Source organism: Emydura macquarii, unplaced genomic scaffold (assembly GCF_026122565.2).
Source record: "Emydura macquarii macquarii isolate MOO-44397 ecotype Brisbane River unplaced genomic scaffold, CSIRO-AGI_Emac_v2 contig_499, whole genome shotgun sequence".
Taxonomy (NCBI): Eukaryota; Metazoa; Chordata; order Testudines; family Chelidae; genus Emydura; species Emydura macquarii.
Genome location: NW_027130636.1, coordinates 5002813 through 5028028, shown reverse-complemented (window position 1 = coordinate 5028028; position 25216 = coordinate 5002813). Strand labels below are relative to the sequence as shown.

Genomic DNA, 25216 nt, shown 5'->3' with positions numbered 1-25216 from the left:
TCAACAAATAGCCCACTCCTGCCAAAGCACCAAAAACTTGCCAGATGTTAGCAGCTATACATTCTTATCCTCATGATTTCCACTGAAATATCTCCTTCTATTAGCCACGATTCTTGTGATGTGTGCTAACAGACTGCTAGAATTCCCAGGAGCAATAGCATGGAGGGCAAAGAGGTGCAGACATAGTGTTCTGGTGGGTACTGAGAATATTTAAGTGTTAAAATGGGAGAAACCACTCATATTCTCTTATCTTCATAGATTCCAAGGTCAGAAGGGAACATTACGATCACCTAGTAGAACCTCCTGTATAACACAGGCTAAAGAACTTCCCCAAAAGAATTGCTTTTGAACCAGAGCATATCTCAAGAATAAAATGAATTCAATCTTGATTTAAAAGTGCCAGTGAAGGAGAATCCACCATGATCCTTGGTAACCTGTTCCAATGATTACTTACACTCACTGTTAAAAATCTATGCTTTATTTCTAATCTGAAACTTGTCTTGTTTCAACTTCCAGTCACTGGATCTTGCTATACCTTTGTCTGCTAGACTGAAGAGCCCATTATCAAATATTTGTTACCCCTGTAGGTACTTATTGACTGTGATCAAGTTATTTGTTAACCTTCTCTTTGTTAAGATAGATTCAAGGAACTCAAATCTATTTATCTCTATTATAAGGAATATTTTCTAATCCTTTATTCATTCTTGTGGCTCTTCTCTGAACTCACTCCTATTTATCAATATTCTATTTGAATTGTGGATGCCAGAAATGGAGACAGTATTCCACTAGTGTTCATACAAGTAGCAGGCAGATAGGTAAAATCATCTTCCTCCTTCCACTCAACATTCCTGTTTATGCAGCCAAGGACAGCATAACCCTTTGGGCTTAAGCATTGCACTGAGAGCTCATGTTCAGCTTATCATCCACCATGACTCCCAAATCTTTTCCAGTTACTGCTTCCCAGGATGGATTCCCCCATCCTGTAAGTATAGCCTACATTCTTTGTTACATATTGCTGCTTCTTGATATACCTCCTTGCCTTAGATTTTAGAGCCAAGGGGGGCCACTGTGATCTTCTATTTGGATCTCCTGCATAACACAGGCAGAAAATAGGAGCTGAAGCTGCATTGCTTCTCAAACGGCAGGGTAAACTTTAGCAATTTTCTGCAACTAATCCCTCAATCAATTCAGCTACACCTAACATAATGAGAGCGTATGAAAAGGAATGATACAAGAGAGTTGTGTTGGACACACATGCACAAAAGAAGATTTTGTTTAGGAGAAGCTTGGTTTGGTCCTAATGCTTACTACCAGCTACAAGCCATGTTAAGGTGGTATACAAGACAATCTTAAATCTTTATTTCTTAGTTTGCAGAGGTTTAAAGTTAATTCTGGAATAGCCCAAGGTAGTGTTAGGAAAACTAAACTCTACATTAACAAAGGGTTTGGTGATAAATTATAGGTCTACTGCAAGTAGTAGTTCATTCTAGTGCTACAACACCATGACACTTGGTCAGATACCCTCATCACTTTTTTCACCCCCTTTGTCCATTGAAGCCAAAAAAAATCAAGCAGGAAAGGAGAGTGCAGGGCTGTGTCTCAGTACTGAAACTGGGAGCCAAACCCAGCCTAGTGGGGGAGAAAAGCCTTGTTCCTAGCTTGAGCAGAGTGAAGGGAGTCAGACTGCTCTGGGGTAGGGTGAAACCACTGCTTCTCCCTCTGCTGGAGTCTGCACGTAAGTAAATGTCATTACATTAATTACCTTTGGTTCATGTTTAAAAACTTCCCCGACCATCCATCAAACCATGAAGGCTAGAAACACAGCTTTTCTTAATGAAAGCTGAGACTCTGACTCATCACAGGACAGGCGGTAAAGCCCAGGGTACATTCCCATGGTATCTGAACTCCACGGAAGGGAGACAACCCTGAGGAGACCAGTAAGGCCGGTAGAACCTTATTGTGAAGATCTACAGGAGCGGTGGTGACAACTCGCTCAGTCTGAGGTTCCCAGGGGCAGGACCAGAGGAGAGAACCACTCTTCCCTCCCCATTCCACTTGCTGTACAGGAGTCTGAAGGCGTAGGCGCGTGTGGTCAGGTGCGAACCAGGCCCTGCAAGCCTAGCTCAGACGGCAGCGGGGCGCAGCCTGACAGCCCCACTCCCGCCCAGGCGGTCTAGGACGAGGAGACTCGCACCCAGCCCAGGGACTATTCTGTCCTGCACGCAGCGAGGCCCGGCGCACGCCCCCAGAGGCGGCCTCGGCCTGCAGCGAGCACTACGGCGGGGTGGGGAGCTCCATCCTACCCCTTGCACGCGTTCCGCCCCCCAGCAGAACCCGGCCCAGATCCAGCCCTCGCTCGAGGGTCGGGGCCCACACGGGAACAAGGAGTCCCGGCCCAGCAGCAGGCGGAGTACGGCGAGAGCAAGCGGCGGCTAGCAAGGGGCGTTCTGGCCCCTCCCCCAAGTTCCTGGCTATCTAGGGCAGTGGCTCTCGCAAGACCCATCCGCGCACCCATAAGCCGGGACCGGCACAAACGCCGGCAGCAAACCCTGCGCGTAAGGACAGCGTGCGCGCGCACACCACTCGCGCAGGGCCACAACAACACACTCTGCGCAGGCGCATGGTTTTCGCGCGAAAGCGGTTTGCGGCGACCCGCCCTCGAGTGCCGAGCTCAGGGAGAGGCGGGGCCGACCGGCTAGGTCGGGAGTAGTGGCGGCGCGGTACCGGCAGGGGGCGCTCGGCCTCCGGCGCGCGGCGGCGGCTGCGCCATTGGCGGGTCGGAAATGCCGCCAGATGGCGGTTTAGGATTGCGGCTCCGCTGAGCGCGGCCCCAGTGAACGCCACCGCCCCGGCCCGGCCCGGCCCGGCCCGGCCCTGGCCCGCACCCATCTAGACCCCGCGCGCCAGCCATAGCACAGGCTCCCGGGGCGCCGCCCGGCCCGAGGTGAGCGGGGCGCTGAGGGGGGGGACCGGCTCTGAGGCGCTGATCCAAGATGGAGGCGCGGGGGGCGGGGGCAGCGGGTTGGGGCCGCTCGTCGCTCGGTCTCCGCGGCGGCTGGGCCGGGAGCAGCGCTGCTGCCCGTGCGGGGCGGGGAGGGGAGGGGAGGGGAGAGGAGAGGAGGCGGGGCGCGGCTCCTGCCGGAGCAGCGAGTCTCCCGGGCGGGGCGGTTGCTGCCATTGTCCCCGGCGGAGCTGCCGGGGGCGCCGGGCGGGCAGAGCGGCCTCCTGCCGCCGGGCCTGGGCCTCAGCGGCGGCGTGGGACCATGGCCCCCCTGCGCTGGGCCGGGCCCGCTGTTTCCTCCGCAGCCCTTGAAGCTGCGTCCTGCTGCGGGTGGTGGGAGTGTGAGCGGGATCGGCGGCTCTGTCATCGGAGAGGCGGGGGCGGCCGCGGTGTTGGCGGCTCTGTCACGGGGGGGGTGGTGTCCTACGGCGCTGTGATCTGAGGGGGGCAGCGGGCGACGACGGCACCGTGCCGTGGGGCGGGCGCTGGGAGCTCGAGTGGGGTTGGCGGCGCAGTGTGTGACTTGGCGCGAGGCTGAGGAGCACGAGCGGGTGTGCGGCGGTGCTGTGCCCAGCCCCGGGGGCAGGCGGGGGGGCAGCGCTGTTAGCGGGGGTGGGCAGTGGGCGCTCAGTACGGGCAGCAGCGCCGTTATCTGTGGGGGGTCATGGGGGTGGGATGGGGCCTGGCGGCAGCGCTGAGGTCGGGTGAGAGGTGGGCAGTGGGACATTTGGCTGCTCTGCGAGTTAGGGCGGGTGGGCACTATGAGTAGGCTTGGACATCGTGGTGACCTGTGGAGGTGTGTGGGAGCAGGGGTGTGATTGGCAGTGCTGTGGCCGGGATGGGGAGTTGCACAGCAGGAGGGGGGCTGGCGGTTCCCCATGGGAAAAGGGGGGTGCGGGTGGGTAGCAAGAACAGGATGTTTGGCAGCACTCTCTGGGGAGGAAAGGGGCATGTAGGCAATGGGGGAGGGAGGTGTGCACTGTGCTGTAGCAGCAAGGGTGCTAGTAAGGGGAAGAGGTGATGTTGTGACCTGGCAGACAGCAGCATAGTGATGAGGGAGGGGAGCTCCAGCAGCAGTGTGTTGACTTGTGGGTGGCAAGGAAGGGGGCTGCTGAGGCAGTGTTTCCAAGAGTCTATTTCTTGATGGCCTTGCATTACAGCTTGCACTCCAGCTCCCCTCCTCCTTGGTAATCAGGGATTCATTCCCTCATGCCCCGCACTTTAGTGGATGGGAGATCTTTGGCTTCTGACAAAGGGGAATGTGAAGTAGTTTCATGAATTATAATTGCAGTATACATATTTATGGTTGTATTGTTCCTCAGGTAGGTTCTGTCTCTGAAGTTATAGGAAACAGGGATAGGTAAAGGCCTGAGCACATGGCTAACAGGTCTGGCTATTTCCACTTTCCAAGACTGTCATAAGATAGCTGTTGAGGTTAGAGTCTTGTCTAGACTAGACTTAAGTTAATTGTTCTTATCTTGAGTTGTGAATCTCAGTTAAAAATAACATAATGGATAATACCTACAAAGGGCATTCGTGTGTCTAAAATTTTAGTCTTTGTATGTACATTGTTGCATCATTTGCTTATGTTGGAGCAATTATTTAAGCATCCCAGAGTTAGGTGTCATTTGTTCATTTGCCGATTGTAGAAGCGAGATGAGTTTAATAAATTATCTTAGAAATACACTGGGCTGGAAGGCTGCACCCTTATCTGTACCTGATTATGAGCACCCTTCCCTGCCTGGGAGCCTGGATTCCTCACTTAAATGCGATGAGGTGCAGCAAGAGACAATCTTATTCTTTCTCCAGCCAATGAGAGTTCTTAGTGAGGATGTGTTGAGTTAGGTTGCGGATGCTCCAGGAATGGCGATCCAAGCGAGAGAGAGTTATTGGTGAACAAACTGCAGGAGATCACAATAATTGAGAGGTATTTCTTTTACTGGATGTAAATGGTTGATGAGATGTTGTAGATTGAGTGGTGGTTCTTGGCTTAACCCTCAAACACATTGGTGAGACTACATTGTTCTGGAGACCTTGGATGACCAGTACTGGGTGCAGACTTCCGGATGAAGAAGGGCACGTTTTTGAAATTGTATGAGGAATCCATCAGGCTCAGATGACAAACCCTCAATATCAGAGTAGATTGGTGCATCTATTATCCTTTAGTAAGAGTCAGATGTTGCTAGCTTCCTATCTGTTGAGAATAAATTTGCTGTTGGTAAGTCCATTGTGGGTGCCCTAGTGTTTGGTGGTTTGTCTGGCTATAAAAGTGCTGTGCTGTAGACATGTTGTGGAGGTGACTAATATCCCTGAAATTATTGAGGTCCTTCGGCAGCTGGGATTTCTGAACTGTATAGGAGCTATATATGCCCATAATCTGCTTTGCACAGAGTACAAATGAGTACATTAATAAAAAGGGCTATTACTCAATTGAGATTCAGGTGTTGGTAGACCATTGGGGGTGGTTTCTGGGTATAAATACTGAAAGCACTGGCAAAGTGCATGACACCAGGTTATTTAGGAACTCTACAGTACTTGTTGCTGAGCAGACAGGAACACTTTCCTGAAGAACAACATATACATCAGGGTCATCATAAGACTTACCTTGACACAAAATAGTTAGGCAGAAGAGGTAATTACAGATGGATTGAAAGTGCTTCTGGAAGACTCAAGGCATGATGGAGAAGCTTGCTTAATCATCATAATGACTGGTCACTGCAAAATATTATTGCTCTGGTAGGAACATATTTCTTTCTGCATATATGACTTTCCCATCAGAGTAATTGACAAACACAATTTTCTTGCAAGCAGGTTTCAGACACTCAAAGCAGACTACTGGATGGGTGTAGCACCAGGTGAGCTTTGGAAATTTGTATGGAGACTACAAATGCAATTTATGATTGGGAATGCGTTTGCAATTACAGTTTTGTTGGATTTCTGTTAGTGGCTGTCTGTGTCTCATATTTTTAGCAGTAGTGGAGATACATGTATGGATGGTATATAATATGTGATGTTACCTATGCATTGTCAATAAATGTATTTGTGCAGAGGCTCTCAAAGAACAATCTGAGTATGCACCAACTGTGTGCAGCTTGCAGTAATGGAATCTTTTAGTAGCAGTGACCATTGGAGCATTCTTGTTCCCCTTTCCCTTGTCAGTTCCAAATGTTTAGAACTGTATACCTTTGTTTCTTTCAGTGGTGTTAGAAGATGGATTAGAAACCTCATTGTGTTCTCCGGAATGGATTGTTCCCAGAGCTGCTGCCATCTTTCTAGTATGCTATTTTATTATATCAAGGATTTTTGGTAGAGTTACCAAGGAGTTGGTAGATTTTTGGTTGCCATGCCTAACTGCTAGGAGCCTAAATCTCATTTTCAAAAGAGATTTAGGCACTTAAGAGCCTAAATCCAAAGGGCCTAAAATCACTTGGGAAAATGAGATTTAGGCTCTGAAATCAGGCATTGAAATGCGAAACGCAGCAGTGCCTAAATACTTTTAAAAATCTGAGCCTGCATGCAGATCCCTTGTTCTCATATGATAGAACTGAAAACCAAAGAAAACGGAGTTCTAAGTGTGCCTTTTGCCCTGCCACTTTTCTTGCTTCATATCCATAGATGCATGGTTTGGCCCGCTTGGGGAAGATCATTCTGTCTTCTATATGCAGTGTCTTCACTCTAGTAACAAAAAAAGAGCATCAGAATTGCCTCCAGGCTGTGTTATTGCAGGAAGTATCAGTAGTTAAATTTTTTGGCTCTGGTAAACAGGAATCCCTAAGTGTTGGGAAACCAGTCTTGGCTTTGACCATTGAAAGGGCTAAGAAGACTGACGAAGTGTTGCTGCAGCTGCTTTCTTGACTGAAGCCCCACGAAAGGTGCCAAACACTATGAATCCACAAGGATTAGCTTTGACTGAGTAAAATGCTGAGCTGCTGCTGGAAAAAAAACAGTCCTTTGAGAGCATATCTTGAAGGATCTGGCTTTTCCATTTCTGCTCACTGAAGTGCAAAAGCATTCTCATAAGGCTCTGACTTCTAAAAACCTTTGAAACTTCCTTGTAAACCTGTAATGTACCTAAAGCTTCCTTGGAGTCATCAGATTGTATTAGAGCTATGATTTCCATGGTGGCTCAAATTCATCACATGGAGTTTCTTGAACTCCTTCTTTCAGATCTACCTTTGGAATGGTGTCCCCCATTTGCAGCACTGGCTACGTTTCCCTCAGTGCCTGAAGATAGGGGAATGACGTGTAAGGCATTGGGGCCAGTTCTTCATTCTCTTTCTCCAGGAAGGAAAAAACCTTGCAAGGTTAAACCTCTTTCCTTAGCTATATGACCTTCCCCCTAAGACATCAACTGGTTCTCCAGGGAAATATGTGCGGGTTTTTCAACTTTACAGTTACCTGAGTTGCTGTTGTCACTTTAGAAACTTCCTTGGATTGAGCTTTTGATTCCCACTCAGATCTGCAATCAAACCACAACTGGCCTGATACCTTTCCTTGCTCTTTTCTCAGGGAATGGATCAGGGAACCTAGAGAGCATTATCAAGACTCTTTGTTCCAGCTCTTCAAACTTTGAGATTACCCTTCCTCACGCAGAGATTATGTTGGGGAGTTACCTGCTCAGTACTGGCAGGACTGGAAGATGTCACCGTGGGCAATGTGGTCATATTGGCCTTCCCTAGGTATTACCCTAATTTTTAAGAGGTCTGAAGAAAAGTAGCTGCAAAGGGAGCTTTCTCCCAGGGTTCAGTAGAAATGTCCCACATCAGATTTGTTCTTCCTAGATTTGTCTCAGTCATTGGTAGTGAGGGAACCATCTCCTTTTACTAGTCCCACACATAACATCAGAAGAGGAAGTAGAACGTTTTATTGAATGTCTGGATGCAGATATGGCTACAGATATTTAAACTTCACTGGATGACTGTTTGGGTGCAACATCATCATCCCCTCCTGCAGAAGATATGCTCTGATTTCAGGAGCACATAGAAAGGATGACTACCTTAAAAATCCCTTCAGTAACATCAGAGAAAACCACACATCCATGTTTTGGTTTCATCCTCTAGGAGTAGGATTATCTTGCCTATCTTAGACAGTTTATTATAGCCAGCAAAAAATACTCATTTAAACCCTGCATCTTGCCAATTTCTAAAAATGGGGACAAGTTGTATCAACTGTCTCCTGACGGCTTTCCAGACACATCCTTCTCAAAATTCATTAGTGGTGGCTTCTGCAGTTCAAAGAGCTAATGGGACTCAAATCCTCTCTGCATTGTTTGACAGAGAAAGTATGAAGCTACTGATTTGGGCGTTAGAGTAGCCAGTTATCAGGCAGTAATGTCCTATTATTAATATCACTTATGGAAGAAAATAGCACTGTTTCCCTAGTTGCTGCCAGAAGACTGGAGCAAACTGGCCAAAGCACTGATTACCGGAGGTTATTTGGTTGGTAACCACACCCTGGGATTTTCATTCAAGGCTTCTGATTTAGCATTTAATGTTGTAGCATCCTCAGTTACTTTGATGTGCTACTTGTGGCTATGCTTGTCTGGACTTCTTTTAGAATAAAGAACCTTGATAGATGACTTCCTGTTTGATGGTGAAGGGCTGTTTAACTATAAAACAGAGAGTCTTTGAGAAATTAAAAGATACAGGTCTACAACAAGTTCTCTGATTTCATAACATTCTAGGAAGAGATTCTGGGTGCCAGTGTTTTATTACCAGAAACAGCATCTGTTTCCTATTCCTTTTAAGAAAATACCAGCAACAGTCACCTGCTCAACATGAACAGATACACAAACCCTACAAACTTTTAAGATAAAAGATAGATCTGCATCCTCAACTTCTGCACTGGCCTCTTGGTTTGACAGGATACATGAAAACCCCAGAGGAGATTTAAACCTGCAAACAGCCTCCCTTTCATTTGGAAACTCTCCTATATTTAAGAGACTTGGAGTACTGTTATCATAGACTTGTGAATCTTGGAGGTTGTCTAACAGGGTTACTCCATTTAGTTTGACAGCAGCCTTCTGCCAAATTCCTGTTTACCCATCACTCTTCAGGGATTCTTCCCATGAGAACTTTCTAAGATCTGATGTTTGTTCACTACTAGAGTGAGGGCCATAGTTAGTTCCTGAAGAGTTTTGGGGAAGGAATTTTATTCCAGGTACTTTTTGATCCCCAAGAATATCTCCAATTCATTCTAGACCTTTGGAAACTCAGTTCTGTCATCAGAAGATTCAGATTCCTGATGCTTACTATAGTTTCAACCATCCCATCCTTATCCACCCATGATTGGTTTTGGGTTCTCAATGTACAAGATGCTTCTTTAGACATCTCAGTCAGATATATGCATTGAAAATATTTGGGGATTATGTGGGAGATGATCAACATACGGTCCCACCATTTGGCATGTCTATGGCACCTCAGGTATTCACAGAAATCAGTACAGGCACAATTGAGAAATCAGGCTCCCAATATCTTGATTTGGATGATTGGCACATCATTGTGTTCTCATAGAAGGATCTAGAGCAAAAGCTATGTTATAAATATGTACCCCATTCCAAATGTTTGGTTTCAAAATTGGACAAAATCACAGAATTCAGAATTGCCCAATAAAAGTCATGATCTGGGTTGGACATCTCAGAAAGGCAGTGCTTTCCTTCTGGAAGAAAGGTACTTGAAAATCTTGACAGCAGTTAGAAGTAGAACAGGGTAACTCATGTCATACAACAATTGATGTTCTTCCTTAGGGTTTCTCTGATGTATGTAACTCTGTATGCATGTCTAAAGATGAGCTCTCTATATTGGCTAGCAAGATGCTATCTACCACGTACAGATGGCATATCCATGAAATTGATATTCCACTATTGAGGGTTGTATCCCTCATGTTGGGATCTTGAGCCCTTTCTTCCTCAACTGTCTCAAGTAGTTATTGACTATAGTGTTTTATGTCAACAGACAAGATGGAGCACATTGTGGCCAACTGTGCAGACCTTTAGGAGTTGTGCATAGTCTACCAAACTTATCCTATATCTCTCTGCCTTGCAGGCATGGACAATATATTAGCAGACCAGCTGGGCAGACGTTTACAGACAGCAGGAGTGGTCATTCAATAATTGATAGTGAACAATATTTCTTTCTGTGGGTGTCTGGCAAGACGTTTCCAGGTGCCAGAAGTTTTTCTCCAGGGTAGGGGCAGACAACCAATTCATTTTGGATACATTCTTTCTAGCCTGTGAGGATAGATCTCCTCTATGCATTCTTCCAATTCCTCTAATTCAGAAACTACTCAGGAAAATCAGATAATATAAAGCCAGGGTTGCTGTTATTGACCCAGGCTGGGTGAGACAGCTGTGGTTCTCAGATCTACTGCGACTATCACAGGGGTTTATCTGTCTCTTCCAGCAATTCCTGACCTATTAACTCAACAGAGAGGTCAAATTTGCCATCCGTACCCAGACTCTCTCCATATGACAGCATGAACCAGTGGATTTTGACAGATATACTTTTTGCAAACTCTTCCCAGAGGCCAGTGTAGTGTATAAAGTTCACCTGTAAAGTGGCTGCAGTGTATATAGTGGGGATGAGGGTGTGGGTGCAGGCATAGAACCAAAGTGGTCAGGGAAGTTGTCCACTCTTATGCATTAATAGAGAGAACTAAAAATATCTGCCTGTCCCGCACTTTCATATCCTGATAATTAAGGTTAAGATTCTGTCACTGGTATTTTTAGTAAAAGTCAGGGACAGGTCGCAGGCAATAAACAAAAATTCACAGATGCCTGTGACCTGTCCGTGACTTTTACTAAAACTAAATGGGGGACATAGGGAGGGACAAACATTGCTGCTGGGACTTGCAGCTGCTCCAGCCCTGCCACTGCTACTCCAGTCCCATGGGGGCTGACCTAACCTTGGCCGCTGCTTTGGTGGACCGGGGGCTGGCCACAGGTCAGCTGTTCTGGGCCAACTGCTTCGGCGGCCTCGGGGCTGACAGCTGCTCTAGCCCTGCCATAGAAGAAGTTATGGAGGTCCCGGAAAGTCATTGAATCCATGACCTCTCTGCCAGAATCATATCCTTATTGATAATGCTTCTTGTATTCTGCAGTTGTTGTCCTCAGTTCTGGTTTTGATCTCTTCAACTCTTCAAGCATCTTTGTCTTTTTTTTTTTTAGCTCCAGCTGATAGCTCTGGTCATATTAACTGGCAATTTCCCTTTGGAACTCTTACAGCATGTCCATTGCTTGAAGAGAGAGTTGCTCAGTCTTTCTGAGACATTCATGAATCTCTTCTTAGAGTAAGCCATATCCTGTGAGAAAGTAAAGGGAACTTTTAAAAAAAGGTGGGAATGGGGGAAAGGAGTAAATCAGTGTAATTTCCATGGTTTATCACATTTTTCTAGAACTATTTAGCAACATGGGTGCCTTTTATCTCTGGTTTCATATGCAAATCTTAACTTGAGGCATTTCTCACCTTCTCCAGGGTTAGGATGGTAAGACACCCTTTCTTATTTTGTTAGTAGTTTACTTTTCAAAACTTAGTCATATTTTTAAAATGCAATACTAATTATCAGGTGGTGGAGTTAAGGGAGAAGCTCAAAAGTGGAGGGGAGCAGTGGCAGTAAATATTCCACATTATTTTTTGGCAGCGGCTACTGTGAACGATAGTAGTATTCTGGAGTTGCCAAAGTGGAAAAGGGAACAAATGTTTCAGTCAGTTGGACAAAATTCAGCCCCATTTGTAGTTGAATTTTTCAGCTGTTCCATAATACCAGACTACTCGAGGAACAGCATAGGCAAGCGTTCTGTTTGAGGTGACATGAGGGGAGAGGAGGCAGAGGCTGGTTTAACTTTCCACACAATTACGTGATCCCTTGGAGAATTTGCTTAGTGAGAGGTTTTCTCACATTTTTTCACAGGCAAGGACAACGATAAGATCTAAAATGTGCAAGATTTTATGGTAGAATCTGGTACAGGTCTTTGCAGAATGCAATACTTCAACTTCTCTATCACCACTCTCCCTAAATGCATATGTGTGTTCCACACCTTGTTTTTTTTGTTTTTGTTTTTTAAAAAGATGTGTGACTTATGCTTTTCTTTATGGAGAAAAACTGTTTCCCTGTATTGCTTTTCTGCCAGTACATGCCATTAGTACAAATTACTGGCACTGTGGCACACGTGATCTGTTTGTGAATTAATATTTCCTTAGATGGTTAATTAATTATGACTTACTGTTGCATGTATACCAGTTGAAATCTGCGCACTACTGTCATAGCAATAAAAATACATTTGGTTAAGCATCAGAACTTCTGTGTGTGCACTTTTTTGTTGTCATTTATCAGGAACATACCTATGTGCAAGGATTGGGGGTGGGACAAGCAGAGAGGGGTGAGGAAGAAGGGATGCGTAACATGAAATGTAACATCTGCAATAGTAAAGCTTTTAATGGTGGCCACCATTACTCCCAGACCACATCTTTACAAATATAAAATTATAAAAGTTATTCACAAGCCTGTGAAAGTGTGTTCTCAACATCGTTGAAGTCTGGATCTACCTTCAGTGGGTATGTGTCTGAAAGTTCCCAGAAGAGGTCCTGGCATTCTGTCAGTGTTTTCCCAGGCCATGAAGTTTCAGCTGTGGTGGGCCCCATTTCAGTGGTATCGGTCACCTTGCTCTGTGACTGAGTTTGGGGTCAGTCTTGTCCCATTTTAGTAGAATGACAGGCAATACTGTCCATAGTATATTCTGGGATTGTGCTAGGGCATATGCTAATTATATGGTCCATTTAATCATAAAATTGAAAGTGAATAAGGCCTATTCCACATTTGCTGTTATCCTGAGCTTTTTGGCAGGAGTCTTTCAGGCACTTTATCTTGTCCCTGAACTAGTCTCCTGACCAGTGTGTTTCCATCTTAATGATGTTCTTTGCAATGCCATTATAATAGGCTGTTGTTCCTGTTACTGGAACTGAAGTCATGCAGTGATGGCACCTCACTCTGAAAGTTTGCTGGTACTTTTATGATTGCCTCTGGCCAGAAGGCAACCTGTAATGCCTTTTTGCTAGCCATGTATTTGAATACAGGAAGTTGTGGAAAGAAAAGTTGATTAATGTAAACAGCTCACAAGGAAAGGCTGTAACAATGTACTGGACAATATGTACTGGTTTGTAGTTTCTTTCTATACTCTGACCTCTTGACCAAGGAGAGCTGTGAGGAGAGCAGATAGTCAGGAATCCTCATTGGTCATTTTGAGGTAATTCGGAGAACTGGTTTGGATTGTTCTAATCCTGCACTGACCTGCAGGTACACTAACACATGACTGAGCATAACACAGGGCTAAAGCCGAGGCCTTGCCTTGGGTTAGTTGACACAATTGCTAATTTGACAAATTCACAATTTAGGGGTTTGGGAATATGGACAGAGGGTGAGTTAGAGTCGAGGGAACAACTGAGATATAATAACCACATAAATTCTAGTCTAGATGAGGCCCAGCTGTCAAACAGAAATGACCTGAAGATTGCCAGATCCTTTTCCTATATCATGCTGCAAGCTCCTTGCAATGTGGCAGCTGTGTCAAATAATCCAAAACTCTTCTAGCTCTGCACTCCTTTTTGAAGCAATGTGTCTTTTTCAACTGCTTGCCTGTGGTGCATACCACCATCCTTTCTCCAAATCAGCTGTAATACTGTGGGCTCCCCATTAAGTCCAACCTTTCAGAAAGGATGCAGAAGGAGGGTGACACCAGTGTCCCAGCTTAGTTTAACTTGAATACCTCTGTTTTCCTAACAGATGTTTGCTTCTAATCTTATCAACAAAATGCAGCAGCCCCTGCTTTCTAACAGGAAGTTAAGGTAAAGGGACTGAGATGCTAGAATGAAAAAAAGAGATATTAAAATGAAAGGTTAAAAATGGACTTCTGAATATCTTTTGAAATCATAAATCACTTCTGCATATGCATTACACATTTTAATTGCAAGAGTCTTCCCCCCCCAGGATTCCCAAGGCCTTTTAACTCTTTTTCCAAAGTTTACACTTTTTTTTACTAGTTGAAGTATATGTTTTTACAATGTTACCTCTAAAATGTGCTTATTTTGATATACTTGTAAATTACAGGATGACCTACTTGATTTCAGAGTTCATAGTGTCACTGAGATTTCATCTTAAAAGTGCCACATGTTGCTAAATTCTATTACTCTTGGATATTTTTTGTTTTGCCAGGAGAGAAAACTAACATTCATTTTTATCCATTTCGAGTAGATGAGGTGAGTAAATTTTGTGTATAAGTAGCTAAATTTTCATGAGAATCAGTGATGACCCATGCCTTTGCAGCTCAAGTTTATGGTTTTATTGTAAGTATGAGTGAGGGTGGGTGAATGAGTGTGTTGTGCTGGGAGGTGTGTTGATTTGTGCAGGTGGCAAATGAGTGGTATGTGCTGCAGAGGTTATTGTGTGTGCTGGTTATGGTGTTGTGTAGGTGTTTTTGTTGATTTGTCTCTTTGGGTTTGTGCTGGGGGATTTGTGTTTTGTTTGTGTGTGTGGGTTGAGTTGAGGAATTTGATTCACCAACTATGCAACTCAACTCAACCTTTGAAGAACTGTGGCAGTTGGGCCAACTAATCCATCATCTGTGCAGTCTCTCATATTACCACCATTGTAATGTAATTGTTGCATGAAGATGAACTGTAGTGTAGGGGTGGTGATTGGTTGTTATATTTAATATAACCGAGGTCTAGGACTGATGGCATAGGTAGATAGGTGCCTTACTGTGTTATTATTTGTAGATATTGTCCGTGAGCACTAACTTCAGTGCTTTGTGACTCAGACAGTGCTGTAAGATAAGACTTTTCTGTAGTAAATGATGTCACTTGTAAATACATAAGAATTGGTTTAAGTTAGACTCAACTAAGCCTTGAACTTATTTAAACAAAAATCCCTTTTAAACTGTGTATTTGCTTCCTTGAAAAGTTCTTATCGTCTTTTATTTCTGGAGACATAATCAACCCTGGCTGCTAATGTCACTGGCATATTGATTTGCCTGTAAAGAGAATTCGCCAGGATGGTGGTAGGTATCACAGCAGTACTTATTTCTATGGTGTCATAGTTATATGTTTAGCTTGATAGATATAAGACAGGGCCTACCATGCACAAGGTCATCAGTTAGCAAGACAGGAAAGACAGACGCAAGAGGAAAAAATATGGGAAAAACAGTGCAAAGGAAGGTGCCAAAATCCTTCAATAGACAGCACAGACTGTTGCATGGAAAGTGTTTGGAAGTGACTATGCATATAGATTCTGTTTAGCATTTGGCAAAAGTACAGAGTTTGTAAGTGCAATCACTTTGACAACACAGACAAAAGAAAACTATAAATGCAGTGAAGGAAGCTGGATCCAGTAATAAACCATTGTGCACTGATTTCATACAATAGTAGTTAGGGTAGACAAACTAGACTATTACATTGAACACCAATGGCACATTGTGTACAAGGTGGGCTCAGCTGCTGTGAAATAATATATTAGCTACATGATCATTGTGTAGACTGAAAATCAGACCTGCATTGATGCAGCAAATGATGGATTCCTTATTTCTGTGGTGGAAAGCTGCTGCTTCACTTGGCCATGCAAGAAACAGAGAAGTTAGGCACACCTGTGTCACTGTCACAAGGGGGACAGAACACTTACTTAACATCTGGAATCAAGCCAGTAATTGGGTCTTGTATACAAGTTGTTTACTACACAACAAGACTTGACTTACGACAGTTCAACTTGAGAGGAGAAAATACAGTTGTGTTTAAAAGATTTAGGAAAATTACCAGAAACACATTAATCACTTTAAAGGAGGATGAACAGCTTGTCATGAATGTATCCAGGAATTTATCTGTGGCTTTGAGAGGCAGATTACAGAGAAGAACTTCATTGCCTCATCTTGATGAAGGTGATAGGAAAAACTGGAGGAAACCTACAGAATGGGCACACTCCTCAGAGATGATAGAAAAGAAAACTAGATCTGTGTTTTTGTTTAGACCCCAAATAACGGAATACCAGTATCTGGAGGGTGCGTTATTGCGTACCAACCAGACATGAAATCCTAGAGATTGCACTGCTAAATTTTTCACTATTCTGGATGTGCCCAGTGGGAATTGGCGTGTTTCCCTCAATCAAGAGAGTTCAAGACTTTGCACATTTAAAAATGCCTTGTTGCAGACAGTGACTCCCTTTTGCAATGTGCTTTGCACCTAAGTTATTCATATTCCTTGCACTCTCTCCTGGATGGTTTTGGTGGTGCCAGGGTTTACATTGATTATATTTCCGTTTGGGGCACCATGGAAGAAAAACTCAGTGACAGGCTTGTACCAATTTTGTAGGTTGCTAGGGACAAATGACTGAAATTTAATTAAACAAAATGCCAATTTTAGAGAAGAAAGTGCTTGTGTTTGGGGGTAATTCTGTTAGGTCAGATCTTGTGAAAGTACAAGTTATTCTGTGAATGGTCAGAGCAAAACAAAAAAGAGAGAATACAAAGGATCTTGAGTGCATTAACTTTGTCTGGAAAGTTCATAGATAATCTAATTGATAAAACAGTTCATATGAGAAAATTTCTGAGGCGCATGAAACAGAATCAAAATTTAAAAAAATCTATGAACTTGCATGGCAATATTTTAATGTTTTTGACATATAAAAAGTTCCATGGATACCTGTAAAAATGGACCAGGTGCAGTACTGCTGCAAAGGAAAGACTGACTGGGGACCTTTAGTATAGGGATTCAGAGCCTTCACAAACACAGAGCATAGATACGCACTATTCGGAAAGAAAACTCTGGAGATCACCTTTGGTTGCACAGCTTTCCACAGCTATGTCTGTTGATTGTAACTGAAACTGATCACAAGCTTTGCTAATTATTTCAAAGGCGTGATGGCAAGCATCATCTAAGTTTCAAAGCCTCTTGCTAAAGCTTCAAAAATATGATGGATTTCAATCCAGGAAATCTATTTAATTGTCCAGTATTTGGGAGGAATAATCCCATCAAGATCCAGAAATTGAATCTGATGTCATCTACGTCAACTTGGTAGAATACTCAGGCGCTGTCTCACCTCACATGTGGGAAATGTAACACCGTGATAGAGCATGGGATGAGACATTGCAGTCCATGATATATGCTGTACTTTTCAGATGAAAAAAAGCAGTTCATACTTGAGCAATATGTACCTCATAGATATATGCTCTCTGTGGTAGATGGTGTTCTCCTTTAAAGGAAAGTAAGTGGTGTAAGGTAGAGGTGTTCTGGTTTTGTGGAATATTGGTGCATCTTCTGTGGGGAGAGGGGGCTGTATAGGTTTGCATTGCCTCCGTAGAAGCGGATGAATCTCCTTGGGGACAGGCTGGCTTGAGTAGTCAGGAGGTGGTTAAATTAATAGCAGTAGGAGAGGGTAAAAGGAGGGAAGATATGAGTATTTAGCACAAAATCAAGATGATGAGAACACAATTAACCAGAACACACACAGAGAAGAAATTTTTGAATTGCTTATACACCAGTGCTGGAAGCCTGGGCAACAGAGAAGAGAAATTGGTATTGTTCATTTATCAGCATAAATTTGATCTAGTTGGTATAGTGAAACCTGGTGGGAAGATTCACACAATTGGAATGTTAAAATCAATGGTTATAGCCTATTTAGGAAGGATCAGGTAGGCCAAAGGGGAGGGAGAGTGGCACTCTGTTGAAAAATGGCATTAATTGATTCTGAATCACTGATAGCTTGGAAGAAAATGATCTTTGAATAGTTATGGGTCAGTGTCCTAACAGATACAGCGCAAGATGGGATACTAGCTGGTGGCTGCTATAGACCATTAAATCATACTAGGAACCAGGATGACTGTCTCCTTATGCACGTCTTTCTAATGTATAGTGGGGAAAAAACCTGCATGACATTGGGGGACTTCAATTTGAGTGACATATACTGGAGGCCTCATACTGTCAGTATTAAAGCATCCTTGGAATTTCTAAACACTACACATGACAGTTTCCTAATTAAAAAAGGTGTTGCAGCCAACATCAGGGAATTCTTTATTAGCTATGCCTTCTCCTAACAGATAAAGAGGAATTAATCACAAAAATAAAAATGAATGGTAGCTTAGGTGCAAGTGATCATGATTTGATCATATATATAATATGCATAATAAAGTCCAGACCCCTGTGTGTGTGTGTATGCGTTCTTGATGCTTTAATATGTCCAATTTCACAAAACTGAAAACAATTGAGCTAAATCAGCCAGGAGGAAGAATTTAATCAAAAAAATGTGAATGATAATTGAGAATCATTTAAGAACATCTACTAGATGCCCAAAAAGCCAGAATCCCACAATCAAGGAAGAAGGCCGTAGTGATTAAAAAGCAACCTGGTTTAGAGGGGAAGTGAAGGCAGCTATAAAAAAAGGAATAAAGGAGAAATTATTGTTAATGAATGTAAATTAGGAGCTAGGAATTGTAGAAAATTGATAAGGGAAGCACAGGGATGCAAGGAGAAATCTATGGCCAGCAGAGTTCAGAACAATGAAGAGGAGTTTTCAAAATACATTAGGAACAGAAAGAATCCTGACAGTGGTATTGGTCCTTCACTAGATGGAAATGGTAAAATTGTCAATAATAACGCGGAAAAGGCAAAAGTGTTCAATAAATACTTCTGTTCTGTATTTAGGGAAAAACAGATAATGTAATCTCATCATATGATAACAATGTTTCCATTCCACTCATATTGCAGGAAGTTGTTTAACAGCAGTTATTAAAGTCACACATTTTTAGTTCAGCAGGTCCATATAACTTGCATCCAAGAGTTTTAAAAGAGCTCTCTGAGGAGCTGGCTAAATAATTAATTCTGATTTTCACTAAGTCTTGGACCAGTGGGGGAAGTTCCAAAAGACTGGGAGAAAACTAATGTTGGGTCAGTTTTTGAAAAAGTGTAAATGGGATGATCAGGGTAAATTATAGGCCCATCAGCCTGACAGATCCTGGGCAAGATAATGGAGTGGTTGATAAGGGACTCAGTAAATAATTAAAGTAGAGTATTTAATGCCAATCAACATGGGTTTATGGAAGATAGATTCTGTCAAACTACCTTGATATTTTTTTTTTATGAGATTACAAATTTGGTTGATGAAAATAATAATGTTGATGTAATATAGACAGAGTTCTCTAAGGTGTTTAACTTTGCAACACATGACATTTTTAATTAAAAAAACTGGCTAACTGATAAGTTGCAAAATGTAATTGTAAAAGGAGAGTCGTCATAGAGTGAGTGCGTTTCCAGTGGAGTCCCACAGGGATCAGGTCTTGGCCCTACGCTATTTAACATTTTTATTAGTGATCTAGAAGAAAAATAAAATCATCACTGATAAAGTTTGCAGATGACACAAGATTGGGGAAGTGGTAAATAATGAAGAGGAAAGGTCTCTGATCCTGAACTGTCTGGATCATTGGGTAAATTGGATGCATGCAAATAATATGCATTTTAATATGGCTAAAAGTAAATATATACATCTAGGAACAAAGAATGTAGGCCATATTTACAGGATGGGGGACTCTATCCTGGAAAGCAGTGACTCTGAAAAAAGATTTGAGGGGCAGTGGTAGATAATCAGCTGATCATTTATGCCCATTCTGACACTATAGCCCAAAAGAGCTAAGGCTATACTGGGATGCATAAATGGGAATCGTGAGTAGGAACAGAGAGGTTATTTTACCTCTGTATTTGGCACAAGTGCAACTTATGCTAGAGCACTATGTCCAGTTCTGATGCCCTCAATTCAAGAAGGATGTTGATAAATTGTAGAGGGTTCAGAGAAGAGCCACAAGAATGATAAAAGCATTAGCAAACTTGCCTTCTAGTGATAAACTCAGAGAGCTCTGTCTATTTAATTGAACAAAGAGAATGCTAAAAAGTGACTTGATTACAGTCTATAAGTATTTACCTGAGGAACAAATATTTAATAATGGGCTCTTCAGTCTAGCAGAGAAAGGCATAATATGATTCAATGGCTGGAAGCTGAAGATAGAGATCTTGAGACTGAAAATAAGGGGTACGTTTATTACAGAGAGTTTATTTAACCACTAGAACAATTTACTAAAGTTCATGGTGGATTCTTCATCACTGACAATTTGAAAATCAAGATTGGATGTTTTCCTAAAAGATATATAGTGGAAATTATTTTGTGGGAGTTCTATGGCCTGTGTTATAAAGGAGGTTAGACTATCTAGCTTTGGAATCTATGTAGGCACTTTGTGACCCAGTTAAACTAGGGGACAAATAACTAGCTTACTGAAAAAGGGTACTTGAGAGAATGATGAAGTGCAAAAGGAGGGTGAGTGGTAATTATTTGGCCTGGTTTGAACAAAGATATCATTGATAATAAGGTTAAGTTTCTGTCATGGGTATTTTTAGTAAAAGTCAGGGATTGGTTGCAGGCAATAAACAAAAATTCACAGAAGTCTGCAATCTGTCCTTGACTTTTACTAAAAAAATACCCTGGGGGGTAGACAAACAGAGTGCTGCTGGGGCTTGTAGCTGCTCCAGCCCCAGTGCTGCTCTTGCAGCAGGGACTTAACTGCTGCTGCTCCAGCTCCAGGGGGGCTGACCCAACCCTAGCTGCTTCTCTGGTGGGCCCAGAGACTGGCCACTTGTCAGCTGTTCTGGAGGCTGCTGCTTTGTGGCCCCCATGCTGGCTGCCAGTCAGCTGATCCATCTCTGCCCCAGAAGAAGTCATGGAGGTCCCAGAAGGTCATGGAATCTGTGATCTGCATGCTAGAATCATATCTTTATTGATAAGGTAAATGCTTCTACCCCATGCTAAACTTCTACCACCTGTAAATAGGGAACCATAATTGAGTTAGACACATCAGTTAGAGTCTGGGACGCAGATGGAGTGGATGTTTTCGCTGTAGAGGCCAAAGATTATTGTGTCATTATTTATGCATATTCAAATTATCCAGAAGTGGCTCAACTAAAGGAAGCCACAGTGGCTTTCAGAGAAATAGTACGGTTTGAATATAAACTCCCTCTCCCTATGGAGAGTCATTAGATTTGCTTGGTAATCATGTATCAGACATAGCAAAGCCAGAACAAGAAGCAGCCCCCCCCCGTCCATCAGCTGACTGGGCTGCTGCAACTTCCAGAAAAACAGTGACAGAATGATTTAATTTCTCTCCTCACCCACTCCACCAGAGACTTAGGTTGATTTGTAGGATTAATTTGTTCATATAGGTGATAAAAAAGAATTTTAATTTGTTTTTATAAAAAGTATGGCTCAGGTACTATTATGTACAGGTGTTGGGTGGTGTTGAATAATTCTGAGTTACTCTTCACATAGCAATGCCTGACTGACTGCTGCATAGAACAAAGAACTGCCTGCTTCGCCTTAGGAGCACACTTTGGGCTGGTTCACACTGGCCACGTGATTCGGCAGCAGTCGACAGGAGTTACGCAAACTATGCAGAGTAGTTTGCGTAACTGATGTCGACTGCTCAGCTTCCCTTCTGTGTGCTGTTCACACTGTGCGGAGCCTATGGGAACAGCGTTCCCGTCGACTCAGCAGTATGCTACTTGAGGGGATGGACTTACTCAGTCGACTTCCTGATCGATTGAGCGGGTCTCACTGATCGCTCAATCGATCCTGAAAGATTGATCTGGTGGTGGCGATTTTGCCGCTGTCAGTGTAAACGTAGACTTTGTTTTTTTTAACCATTAATTGGTTTTAAAGTTAAAAAATCCTACAACCAACTAATGGTTTAAAAAAAAAAAAAAAAAAAAAGTCTGCTCCTAAGTTGAAGCAGGCAGTTTTGTTCCAATGTGGAGAACATCACAGCTCATATCTTAATAGAAGCAGTATCTCATGGATAACCTCTCTTCCCACTTAGGGTTACACAGAAACTACTCTTGTCCTCTCATTTGCAACTGTATAATGTCCCTCTGGCACAGGGGTTCTCCACCTTTTTTTTCTGGGACCCCCTTTGCAAACATTTCAGGCTGTGGTGACCCCCCCCCAAAAGTGATGACCCTCCCCCATGCCATGCGACCCTTAATGGCATGCTTGGAGGCTGACAGCTTGCGACCCATCCCCTAATAACCTCGTGACCCACTGACGGGTCATGACCCCCAGTTTGAAGACCCCTGGAGCAGAAGATTTTATGTAGAAAAGTATTTTTACTTGTCTTCCAGTGTAATTTTAGGAGTTGGGAACGAAAGCTAGCATACTGCGACTAAGCATCTGTGTGGACCAAGAACAAGTGATGTGAGGACTAGAGTGGTCTTTAGACTACAGTTTTTGGAACCTCTGTGGTCTTCTAGAAAATTATTCAAGCATAAAAATTTTAAGGCTGTATGGGGTTTTTGTGTTTTATTTTTATGAATGAATGGCTAAATTCTGGAGAGATTGCTGTCTCAGTTGCCTTCTTTCCCCAGTTTGCCGCAGGGAGGAAATGCTAAGTTGAGACCTGCTTGCTCTGTGTTTTCTTTATTGCTTAGTTAACCTATTTAGTGTTTCTAACAAAGTAATTGTTTAGCTTTAAATGTCTTTTTAAAAATATGTATAAGTCCTTGGATTTAAAATTTTTCCATTTCTGTGAATCATTTAATCAGATCATGTTCTCTCTCAACCCAATAGTCTTCAGCTGCATGGTTTTCTCAAGCCATTTTACTTCTTCAGACTGTTGGCAATCAAGTATTCAAACACCAGAATGCATGTAACTGTTCTGCATGCCTTTGGGTATCTTGCTTCATTTCTATATTTTGATCATATGTTAATATGAATATACAATTTATATGAAATTACATTAAAATACTTTTAAAGAACGTAAAGGTTGCAAAGTTGCACTTTGAGTTGCACTCAGTGCTAGAATTATAGTTGCCCATACAACCTTAATTTGGTTCCCTTGTGTGTATACACTGATAGTCTTTAATTACATGATTATGTATTTTTTGTACATGATCTCTAATTTATTCAGCTCATAGGATGGCTGGTGTGCAGGGAGTGAATCTGGATATTATTGTGAATGACACTGTTGTCTGTCGGAGTCCTGCTTGTTTTTTAATTGCAAAGAGGCAGGAGACTGTGGGAAGAGAATGGATGGTGTTCTAGCTAAGGCAGGTGGCCTGTTTTATTTTCTAGGTGGTTAACTGGTGCCAGATGTGGAGAAGTGCTGAAAGGCTCATGATTTGATGGAGCATGTGCAATGAACATGAAATCTTTGAAACCTCTCCTTAGCACTAACTGACCTTCAGTGGCTTGTAACTCAGCCAGATTTCAGTGGATTTTCACAAGGATGGCACATCCCTGACATGAGGGCACACACGAGGGCAGCTCCCACCCCCTCTTCTCTTACTTCATTTAAAATCCATTTGCCGAAGTATGGAGGCACTAAAACTTAAACAATTGTAAGAATGTTTTAACAAGCAAAACAATGTACTTTTTCCCCCTAGCTCCAGTCTGAAAAACAGCTGGACTGTTTTTAGCTGAAACTTTCCAAAACTGTTCAGCCTGGGGCAGACACCCAGCATGGAAAATTTCAGCCTGAAAAGTTTCAGCTTGAGTAGTTGTAAGCAAATTAAACAGGACTTTACAATGGGAAGTGTTTGGCACTGGCAGCCTCCTATAATGCCAGAGTGAAGTGATTTAAATTAAAGATCAGTGTAAGCTGCCTTCACTTCGCTAAGAGCTTTGAGAAACCTCTAGGCTTAGAATTTTAATACCAACAGGCCAAAATATTTAAGATCAGAGGAAGTGTGTATGTATGGACCTTTATTATTATTTGTCAGCTTTGTTGGGACAAGGTTGCTATCCATGTTGGATGTTGCTTTTCTGGGGAGCAGTTGGTAATTTGCTTTTGCATGGCATCATCACTGTCACCAGTAGGTGGAACCTAGAGGTATACTGTCATACCATTGTGTCTTTTTTCCCTCATTCTGAAAGATGCTCTGACCAGACAAAATGAGGAAAGCAAACCAAATGTACTGTGTCCTCTACAGTGTCAGGTTTTTTCCGCTATCTTATTCCTCCTACCTCCTTTTCTCATCTTGTCTTCCATCTAATAAGAGTCAGCTTGTCTAGCTAGGTGAGAGCTAACCTTCCAATGCTTTGCTATAACCAAGGAGTCAAGTTAAACAATGTTTTAGTCCAATTCTGGTTAAGTTTCCCAAGTTCTTGGGTGGGTAATAGGTAATGTGAAGTGTAATTTGCCAGTGAGTTTTCCAACAACTAAACTGCAAGTATCAGAGGAAAGTTATGTTTGTTTCTCTTTTTCTGTCTCCCCTTTTTCTTATGTGTCTTAAGAAGGAACAAGATTGGATTTTAACTAACATCCCGAAGATTTACCACAAAGGGCATGTAATCCGTATACACTGCAGCTGGGAGCTTGCTGCTGCTTTGAATAGCATCTTTATGGGTACTTCATTTCAGGTGCTCATGCACCTCTCAAGCCCTTGATTGAAGATTTCTAACTATCAGTGTCCGTTCTGCCAGTGCATGTGCCCTATGCCTCCTCGTGGCAGACACCAGTGCTATATATGGGTCCCTGGCCAACCCTCATCAGTTCTTTTTCTACCATTTCAGCCTGAGATGGAACCATAGCATGTCTGCCTAGAACGTACTTGGCCTTCTCTCTCTCTTTCTCTAAGTTAGTTTATAGTTGTAGTTTAGTTTTTGGTATATTTAGTTAGTAGGGTTGTGTTTTCCTCCTCCTTTTCCCTTCAGGAAACTTGTCTTTTTCTGGTGGCAGGTAAGCCTGGTTCACCAGGCTTCAAATGCTGCCTTTCTATACTGGTCAGCGACATGCACTCCAAGTGTGTCCATTGCCTGGGAGAGTCTCATGACTCCTAGAAGTGTTCCTTCTGTTTGGCCCTTAAGTCCAGGGCTAGGAAGAAAAGGGAGATAAAGCTCAGACTGTTGGCCATGGAATGCTCCCTGCAATCACCTTTTGAGCAAGGTTAGGAGGTCCTGCTGTATGTGTGTCCCCAGACAGAGTGCTCTATCAACCTGAGGACATGGGTCCCCTAAGAAAGGGAAGTCTTTGGAGCCTGTAGGGAAGACTCTTTGTAAGGAGCCAGCTCCAAAAAAGACCATGCCCCTGTCGAGGCCCTCTGTTTCTGAGGCTACTGTTCAGGCAAAGGACTTTTCCTTTGGTATTGGTGGGCCCATGAAGCCCTGGAGCTCTAAGGATGGGAAGCATGGTTCCAATAGGGCACCTAT

At 43.1% G+C, this 25216-nt stretch overlaps 1 protein-coding gene across 3 annotated transcripts in view; it reads left to right on the top strand.

Moving 5' to 3' along the window:
* Positions 1 to 1858: 1858 nt before the first annotated feature.
* Positions 1859 to 25216, top strand: part of STAG1 (STAG1 cohesin complex component) — a 322525-nt gene continuing 299167 nt past the window's right edge. For 2 of the 3 annotated variants that reach the window (XM_067538793.1, XM_067538797.1), the window contains exon 1: positions 1859 to 2944. The gene's annotated coding sequence lies outside the window, so the exon portion shown is untranslated. Of the gene's footprint in view, positions 2945 to 3975; positions 6277 to 25216 lie in introns of those variants that run through there. The other variant, XM_067538794.1, reaches the window with a different exon arrangement.